Below are 9,421 nucleotides of genomic sequence, written 5' to 3' on the forward strand. Positions count from 1 at the left end.
CTTCCTTCTTCCCTTTTCCCTCCTGGAGCCGACAAGCAATTCAATCTGGGTTACCCACTGCCTTCAAAAGTCCCTTTTCCCTTTAATTTGTCCCCACACTCTTCTCTCTTCAGCATAGCCTTAGTCCCCAAAAGGTCTCTGACTCTTCTTCACCCTAGATCTCTTCTCACATTCTTTCCTTTCCTTCCTTGTTACTCTCCTAATCTGACAGCCTCACTCCTTACTCTGGCTGTTCCTCCCATGCCAGAATTCTCTCCTTTTTCACCTCTGAGGTCTTTTGGCTCTTCCTTCAAAACTCAGCTCAAATCCTACCTTCTTCAAGAGACCTTTCCTAGTTTCCTTCTGCCCTCCTCCTCAGTGGCTTCCCTCTGAGATTACCTCCTGTTTTCTCTCTTTTAGGTTTTATGTAGAATTTGGCTTGGCACATAGTAGGTGCTTAATAAGTATTTATTGATTATGTGCAGATCATTGCCTGCATATTGTTTCCCTCATTTGAATGTGTGCTCCTTGGACTTTGGACCTCTTTTTTGTATCTCCAGGGCTTGGTACAGTGCCTGGTACATTAGATGGACTTCCTAACTATTTATTTACTGATTGGCTGATGACCCTCAATCTTTGGGTGTTCTTGGAAGCCTCACTTCTTCCCTAAGTCATGAACATCTCTTGGGATGCTCTTCAGTGCTGGCTGCTCCTAGATACGCCAGGAGGAGTCGGTCATTAGGATTCTGCTCAAATGCCTCTTTCTCCAGGAAGCCTTTTCTGAGCCCCCAAGATGGGAGTGCCCTCCCTCTGATAGGATAGGGATAAGGGATGAACCTGAGACTCCAATGTATAGAGAATTTGCTGGTGAGGAAATTCCCTTTAACAATGTAGATCAACACCTTTTCTGAAACAAAACCTTACAGAGTTGCCTAGAGTACTAATTGGTAAAGTGACTTGCCCAAGGTTACACAGCAATATGTCCCAGAGGTGGACTTTGAGCCCAATCTTTCTGGCTTTGAGGTTGAGTCTCTACCCATTATTCTATCCTGCTTCTCTTTGATATCTTTCTATGTTTATACTTTGCCTCCATTAGAAGATAAACTTCTTTTTAAAAAAATTTAAATTTAATTGATTTGGGATATTTTTCCATGGATACATGATTCATGCTCTTTCCCACCCCTCCTCCCATCACCCTCCAATAGCCAACGAGCAATTCCACTGGGTTTTACATGTGTGATTGATCAAGACCTATTTCCATATTATTAATGTTTGCAATAGAGTGATCATTTAAAGTCGCCATCCCTAATCATATCCCCAGTGAAACATGTAAGAAGATAAACTTCTTGATGATAAGGAATGCTTCAGTTTTACCTTTCTATGCCCAGCACTTAGCACAGTGCCTGCCACATAGTAAGACTTAATAAATATTTGTTGAGGGGCAGCTGGGTGGTTCAGTGGATAGAGAACCAGGCCTGGAGACAAGAAATCCTGGGTTCAAATCTGGCCTCAGACACTTCCTAGCTGTGTGACTCTGGACAAGTCACTTAACCCCCATTGTCAAGCCCTTACTGCTCTTCTGTCTTGGAACCATACTTAATAAGGGTTCTGAAAAAAAGTTTGTTCACTGACAAATTACTCCTTGTTCCTAAAGCCACTTCCAGACCTTTTCCTGGTCACCATCACTCAGCAATGACCTCTCCTCCTTTCAGGTTCATTCTATCTTGTTCAAATCCTTGTTGCTGTCATGTATGGCTCTCCAGATCACTCTTTCTCTGCCCCCAATAAATTCAGTCCTTGACTCATAGATGTTTTGATATTGGTTTTTCTTCTCAATCCCAGCCTCTGACTCATTTGAGTACTCAAGTATCCAAGTTCTTCTTTTTTTAAAAAAATCCATACCTTCCATCTTAGAATCAATATTGTGTATTGGCTCCAAGGCAGAAGAGCAGTAAGGGTTAGGCAATAGAAGTTAAGTGACTTGACCAGGGTCACATAGCTAGGAAGTGTCTGAGGCCAAATTTGAACCCAGGACCTCCCATCTCTGGGCCTGGCTCTCAATCCACTGAGCCACCCAGCTGCCCCCTCTTCAACCTTCTTAATTCCCAGGACCTTTGCCTCCAATCTACCTCAGCCATGTCCAAGAATAGCCATCTACCATTCGTCTTCTCTACTCTCCCTTGATTGAATTTGGCTCAGGTGCCAGGATTCTTGGTTATGGTTGGGATTCTACTCCAGCAGGGCCTCCACAGGGAAGCTAATTAGACTTAGCTTTTTTGAAATTAGCAGGACTAATCAGAATTTCAAAGGGCAATGGTAACCATGCAAATGTAATAGGATTTATTTTCTGCTCTCTTTAAACTGATGCCAGGAAGGTATTTGGGCTTTCTTTCTTTCTTTCTTTCTTTCTTTCTTTCTTTCTTTCTTTCTTTCTTTCTTTCTTTCTTTCTTTCTTTCTTTCTTTCTTTCTTTCTTTCTTTCTTTCTTTCTTTCTTTCTTTCCTTCTTTCCTTCTTTCTTTCCTTCTTTCCTTCTTTCTTTCCTTCTTTCCTTCTTTCCTTCTTTCCTTCTTTCTTTCCTTCTTTCCTTCTTTCCTTCTTTCTTTCTTTCTTTCTTTCTTTCTTTCTTTCTTTCTTTCTTTCTTTCTTTCTTTCTTTCTTTCTTTCTTTCTTTCTTTCTTTCTTTCTTTCTTTCTTTCTTTCTTTCTTTCTTTCTTTCTTTCTTTCTTTCTTTCTTTCTTTCTCTTTATTCCTAGGTCTTTATTCCAGCTTTAATACAATAACTATATGACTTGGACAAGTTATTTAAACATTCTAAGTTTCAGTTTCCTCATCTGTAAAATGGGAACAACAAAGCTTCCACTACCTACTTTATGAGATCATTGTAAGAAAACTGCTTTTTACACTTTAAAGCAGGGCACTATCAGTCTAGCCATGAGTCAAACACTGTGCTAGGCTCCAGAGATACAAAGGCAAAAACAGTCACTGCCCTCGAGGATCTCATAGTCTATGGGGGAAACTCAATAAATATCGATGTGTGGGTTTTATGTGATGTGTTGATATATCTATAGGTACATGAGTCTCTCCCATATGTATCCATGATGGGTCACTTCCATTAGTTCTTCTCCTTTCACTTGGAGGGTTCTTTATTTTAGGAATTTTTGGGGGGTGGGTGGGGAGGTAGGGGAGTGAGGAGCAGAAACTGGGAGAGAGCACAGTATTATATCGTAAAGTTAACATAGATGTCGAACGTTAAAGCAAGAACTCTCTGTATAAGCTTTGATACTGGCTGAGAGTTCAGCCATCCAGGGTAAGTCTTGGAATGTATCCTCCACAAATATTGGGACCCTACTAAACTTTGCAATTATATTATTCTATATGAATATATTATTTTATATATTTTATATTTATATATAATTATATTTTATCATTATATACATTCCATCTCTAGAGATTTTATATATAAATTTATGTATTTTATATATTTATATTATATATATTTATTATTATACATAAATTATACATAATTTACATAAAATTATATACTATAAATATATACAGAGCAGATGGAAGGTAATCTCAGAGGGAAGTCACTAGTAGGATAGTGGAAAGACCATCAATTGGCGAGTTAGAAGACCTGGGCTTTAGTCTTGGTTTTACCACTGATTCACTGAATATATTTGGGCTCATTCCTTTCTTTAACCTGTGGGTGCTATTGCCTCATCTGTTTAAGGAAGGAATTGGAGAAGATGATCTCTAAAGTCTCTTCCAGCTCTTAGGAGGTAGATTTGTAATCTCTTTAGGAGGGAGAAATCAGGCAAAAGATCATCTGAGGTGGGCTAGTGGCTGGAATACTAGATTTGGAATGAAAAGAACTGGATTTGAATCTCCATCCATGCTGGAGCCAGCTGGAGCCAGCTCAAACCCACTCAGGTTAGCAGCTTCTTAAATTTCCAGTGGGAACATTTACCCTTCAGAAATACAAATCAGTGCTGCGTTTATTGTTTTGTTGATTGTCTAGAATTAAGAGAGTGATGGAGAACATGTTAATAAAACAAATTAAATTGAAAAGATTATTCTACTTTTCTGAGAGCTGATTGTTAAACACTCACCAAACATACCCCTGCTTTGAATATTGGCACTGTTACTTCTTGTTGTGACCTTTGGCAAATCAATTTATTTTTTAGGCTCAATTCCTTCCCCTATAAAATGATTAAGTCAGATTCAGCAGACTTTAAGGTTCTTTTCTGTCTTAATTCAAATGATTTTCTTATGTCAACCTGATCTGCAAAATACCACTTCAAATGCACCCTTGCTGTAAATTAAAAATAGATCCAAAGGTAATAGAAAGTGTCTTTCTATGCCCACTGTTGCAAAAAATACTTTATCACAGGTTGCCAAAGCCCTGCAAGGAAGAGATCTTCCCCCACCCCCCAAAGCAGAAATAGTAAACAGAAATCCTCTAGGTAATTCAAATGACTAAACATTGTCAGTTTGCTATAATAAAATGCTTTAAAAATTCCCTGAAGTTTGCCATTGTTGGCTATGGGAGCCTACCATAGGGAAATCCCTAACTGAGAAAAGCATGCATTTTCCTCCCTCATAATTGAGAAGCAGAAAGTTTGAAGGAACTATTTGTTTTCTACTTAACTTGTCTGTGTATTTGTCATCCATTTGTATTGTAGAATGTAATCTCCTTAGACTCTAAATGAACACTCTAATGCAAATACCAACAACATGGAAATGGGTTCGAATCAAGAACACATGTGATACCCAGTGGAATCGAGCGTCGGCTATGGGAGAGGTGGGGTGGGGAGGAAAAGAAAATTATCTTTGTCTTTAATGAATAATGTTTGGAAATGATCAAATAAAATATTGTTTTATACACACACACACACACACACACACACATATATATATATATATATATATATATATATATATAAAATACACATTAAAAAAAAAGAATGTAATCTCCTTGAGGGCAGGGACTGTCTTGTTACTGTTAAGGTTTACCCAGCATGCACATAGTAGTGCTTTACCAATGTTTCTTGAATTAAATAAAGAAATATGGAAATGAGTTTCCCCAAATTCAGTTGTTCTCAGTTGTGTTGAAGCAGGATAAAGCCCAGGAAGGGGAATCTGGGTTCTATCTAGTCTCAGCTTTCCAATAATTTACTGAGTGACCCAGGTTGCTATCCTGAGAGTTTTAAGTCTGTTTCCTCTCCTGTAAAATATGGATAATAATAATCTGCTCTGATGAACTCATAGGGCTTTTGAGAGGATAAAATAAGATGAAGCACTCCATGGACTCTCTAATGGCCGCCATGTTGTTGTCCTCTACTTTCTACCTTTTAACTAGGGCCCCTATGGGGGAGAGGTCACCTTCTCTAGACCCACCCTGTCTATATCTATTATTCTACTCCCCAGCCCTATCATTTCATGCCCAGCCACTGTGGCATACTCTTCCCCTGACCTCATTCCCACCTGAAGCTCTAAAGAATAATCAAGGCAACTCTATTATTCTTGAGAAGGACACATCAATCAATTGCCATTTGACCCCACTCATCTTCCCAGACTTCCCAGACCAAAACACCCCCTCCCTGGCTACTATACCCTTAATTTATGTTATTTTCCCTCATTAGAATGTAAGCTCTTTGAGGTCAGGGATCCTTTTGATTTTTATATTTGTATAACACTTAGCAAGGATGCCTAGGGCTCAGCAAATGCTGAGTGAATGCTTTTTCAGGCAATCATTTATTCAATGAATATAAAGTACCATAGTCCTCCTTATATATGGTTTTGCTTACCTAAATTTTAGTTACCAAAGAATAACCTTCAATTCCAGGAGGAGCGAGGTAAGAAAGGTGTTGCTGCCAGATGAGGGAGCAGATGGACACACAGTTCAAAGACATGTGGATGCACAGGAACCCTGGCACATACAGATGGAAGACAGACCTGGGCATGGGGCAAGGTGGGTGGAGTGGGCAAAGATCTCTCTGTACTGGAGGTTTGTCTGCCCAGCAGTGGTCTGCTCTCCTCCCCCTTTCCCATCAGTTCTTCTGCTTTCACTTGGAAAATTCTTTATTTTAGTTAGTTTTTTGTTTCTTTGTGGGGAGATAGGAGGCCAAGGAGCACCCAACCTACAGGCAGGAGCAGGGAGACAGAGTATAGTATTATATGGTAAAGCTAGCATTAATGTTACTAGTTAAAACAAGAACTGTCTATATAGGGTTTTGGCCATCCTTAGTAGGTCTTAGAATGTATCCCTAATAGATATAAGGACCCTGTTGTATTTTGAACTCTTTAAAGTGCTATATAAATGCCAGTTTATTATTATCATCATCATCATCGTTATTATTATTATTATTGGTAGTAGTAGTAGTAGTAGTAGTAGCAGTCGTGATGGTGGTGGTGGTGGTGGTGGTGGTGATGGTGATGATGGTGGTGGTGATGATGGTGGTGGTGATGGTGATGATGGTGGTGGTGGTGGTGGTGGTGGTGATGATGGTGATGATGGTGGTGGTGATGGTGATGATGGTGATGATGGTGGTGGTGGTGGTGGTGATGGTGATGATGGTGGTGGTGATGATGGTGGTGGTGATGATGGTGATGATGGTGGTGGTGGTGGTGATGGTGATGATGGTGGTGGTGGTGGTGGTGGTGGTGATGGTGATGATGGTGGTGGTGGTGGTGGTGATAGTGATGATGGTGGTGGTGATGATGGTGGTGGTGATGATGGTGATGATGGTGGTGGTGGTGGTGGTGGTGGTGATGGTGATGATGGTGGTGGTGATGATGGTGGTGGTGATGATGGTGGTGCCATACAAGGCAATCTTGCATAGTGAATAGATGGTTGACCTTGGAGTTCATAAGGCCTCAGTTCAAGTGACCTCTGACCAACACTTAGCTGGGTGGCCATGGCACACCATTCAAGCTCCCAATGCCTTTGGCATCTCTCTAAGACTCCAAGTTATACCCCAGGTACCCCTCTGCACTGGGAGAAAGCAGTTTCTATCTTGGGAATTTTCCATTAAGAAAAAATCAATGTCTCTGGGGCATCCTTCCCTCCCAAGATGGGAAGAAACATATTTGTACACATATATCTAGACCCACCTTTGATTGTTATTAATAATGATAAAATCAATCAATTAATGAATATTTTTAAGTTCCAGGCACTACACCAAGCACTGGGGATACAAAAAAGAGGAAATGACAGTCCCTGCCCTCAAGGAGCTTCAAGTCTAATGAGGGAGACAACGGCAAACAAATATTTACAAAGCAAACTGTTAAAGGATAAGTAGGAAATAATCATCAGAGGGAAAGCATTAGGATGAAGAGGCTTTGGGAAAGGCAGAATGACTAGAAGCCAAATGAGCAATAATGGGACTTTCATCCCTGTCCTAAAGAGTGGAAGGTCATGGATGAGATTTCACTCCCCTCTGTGGCTTGGTTTCTAGCCAATGCCATGGGCGCAGCTGAGCTAATAAGGCCCTAGGACATGTTTGCAGAACAGCCTGTGAGCCCTGATGACATGAGCCTTTATCATTTAGAGAAACGATCACATTGAGGACTGTGTTCTGGACCCAAGACTAAAAATAATATTCATCTTTCTGGCCATTTTATTCTCGGCAGAGAAATCAGCATAATTGCTCCTTTCCTTGTAGGACAAGGCTCCAGTCAGGGCTCAAGGGGAGATTGAGCACAATCTTCCCATTCAAAACCATTTCACATGCTCTTTCCGCCCTTAGCTTGGGCTTCTACCCAAATGCCTTTTCATGTTGCTTGAGATGGAACAGGACACAGAGTAGGGTGTTGTCTCTGGTGGGTGTCCCAGGGCAATCTTGTTTTTGTAACCCACGGACCTTAAAACTGGTCTTTGGGGAGGAGGGTATTTGGGTTTTGGCCAGCCAGAGAGGGTTGCCTCTATACCCTTCTTTCACTGTCAATATTTAAGCCAAATATAATCACAGTCAGGCTAAATTAAAGTCTTTCAGTACATAATCAAATCTGGCTAAAGTCACAAGTGAAAATGAGGCTGGTGGTTTCATCAGAGTCCCCGGTGAATGTTTGTCTGTATTATAAAAACTGCCAGATAATTTGTCAGTGCTCGCTGACTTGGCTCAGAGGACCAGGGCTGGACAGCACAGAACCCAGGAAGAAGATGGGGTGGGTTGTGGGGGAGGAGGAGGGAGAAAAGAGACACAATAGCTTCTGTAGGGGTTTGTTTCTGAATGTTCATTCCATGCTGGGCAGTTAGTCATGTCTTTCTCCAAAACCTAATTGTCTCCATTTTCTATGGACGGGAAAGGAGAGGTGGAGAGAGTGGGTATATTCACTACTTCATTGAATCAGTGATCTCATCCATGTGGGTACTCTCTCCAAGGATGCAGAGAGAAATTTGTCCAAGCCTGTCTAGCCTTAAAAAAATTATTGATACCTCCTATCTATCTATCTATCTATCTATCTATCTATCTATCTATCTATCTATCTATCTATCTATCCATCCATCTATCTATCTATCTATCTATCTATGTATCTGTCTGTCTGTCTGTCTGTTTATCCATCTGTCCGTCCATCCGTCCATCCATGCATCCATCCATGCATCCATCCATGCATCCATCCGTCCATCCATCCATCCATCCATCCATCCATCTCTCTCTCTCTCTCTCTCTCTCTCTCTCTCTCTCTTCTCTCTCTCTCTCTCTCTCTCTCTCTCTCCTATCTGTTTGTCTATTGAATCATCCTTTCCAAATATAACCCTCCATATGGGATAGCATTGTAAATTCCCCTTCACAGTGAGCCTTCCCTTGTAATGAAGAATAAAAATAGAAAGGGAAAAAAAGGATCAGCAAAATGACCAAATATATTGACCACTTTTGATTGTTTATGTAACACCCCAAAACACTAGGCCCCCAATTCTGCAAGTAATGGAGGGAGGTGCTGTTTTTTACAAATCTTCTCTAAAGCTAAACTTGGTCACTATAATTATACAGAATCCAATTTCCCTTGGTTTTTTTTTGTTGTTTTTCTATCCATTTACATGGTGGAAGTCACTGCAGAGTATTCTTGTGGTTCTGTTCGTTTCACTTTGCATCAGTTAATAATAAATCTATGCTTCTCTGAATTCTCCATATTCATCATGTATTATTGTATAGTGACATACTACCTTTATATACCATGATTCATCTGGCCGTACTCTAAATGACTGGCATCTACTTTGTTTCCAGTTATTTGTTACTATAAAAAAATGTTGATAGGATTAGGGATAAGGCCTGTGATTTCAATGACTCTAGAATGAGGAAACTCCCCTTACTAAAGCAGGTGACTGATTTATTGCATTGAGAGGGTAAGTGATTGGCCGAAGGTCACATAGCCAAAATGGCATCAGATGTGGGATTTGAATCCATGTCTTCCTAGTTCTAGGGTAAGTTTTCCATTCAT

The sequence above is a fragment of the Monodelphis domestica genome, chromosome 1 (assembly GCF_027887165.1).
Source record: "Monodelphis domestica isolate mMonDom1 chromosome 1, mMonDom1.pri, whole genome shotgun sequence".
Taxonomy (NCBI): domain Eukaryota; kingdom Metazoa; phylum Chordata; class Mammalia; order Didelphimorphia; family Didelphidae; genus Monodelphis; species Monodelphis domestica.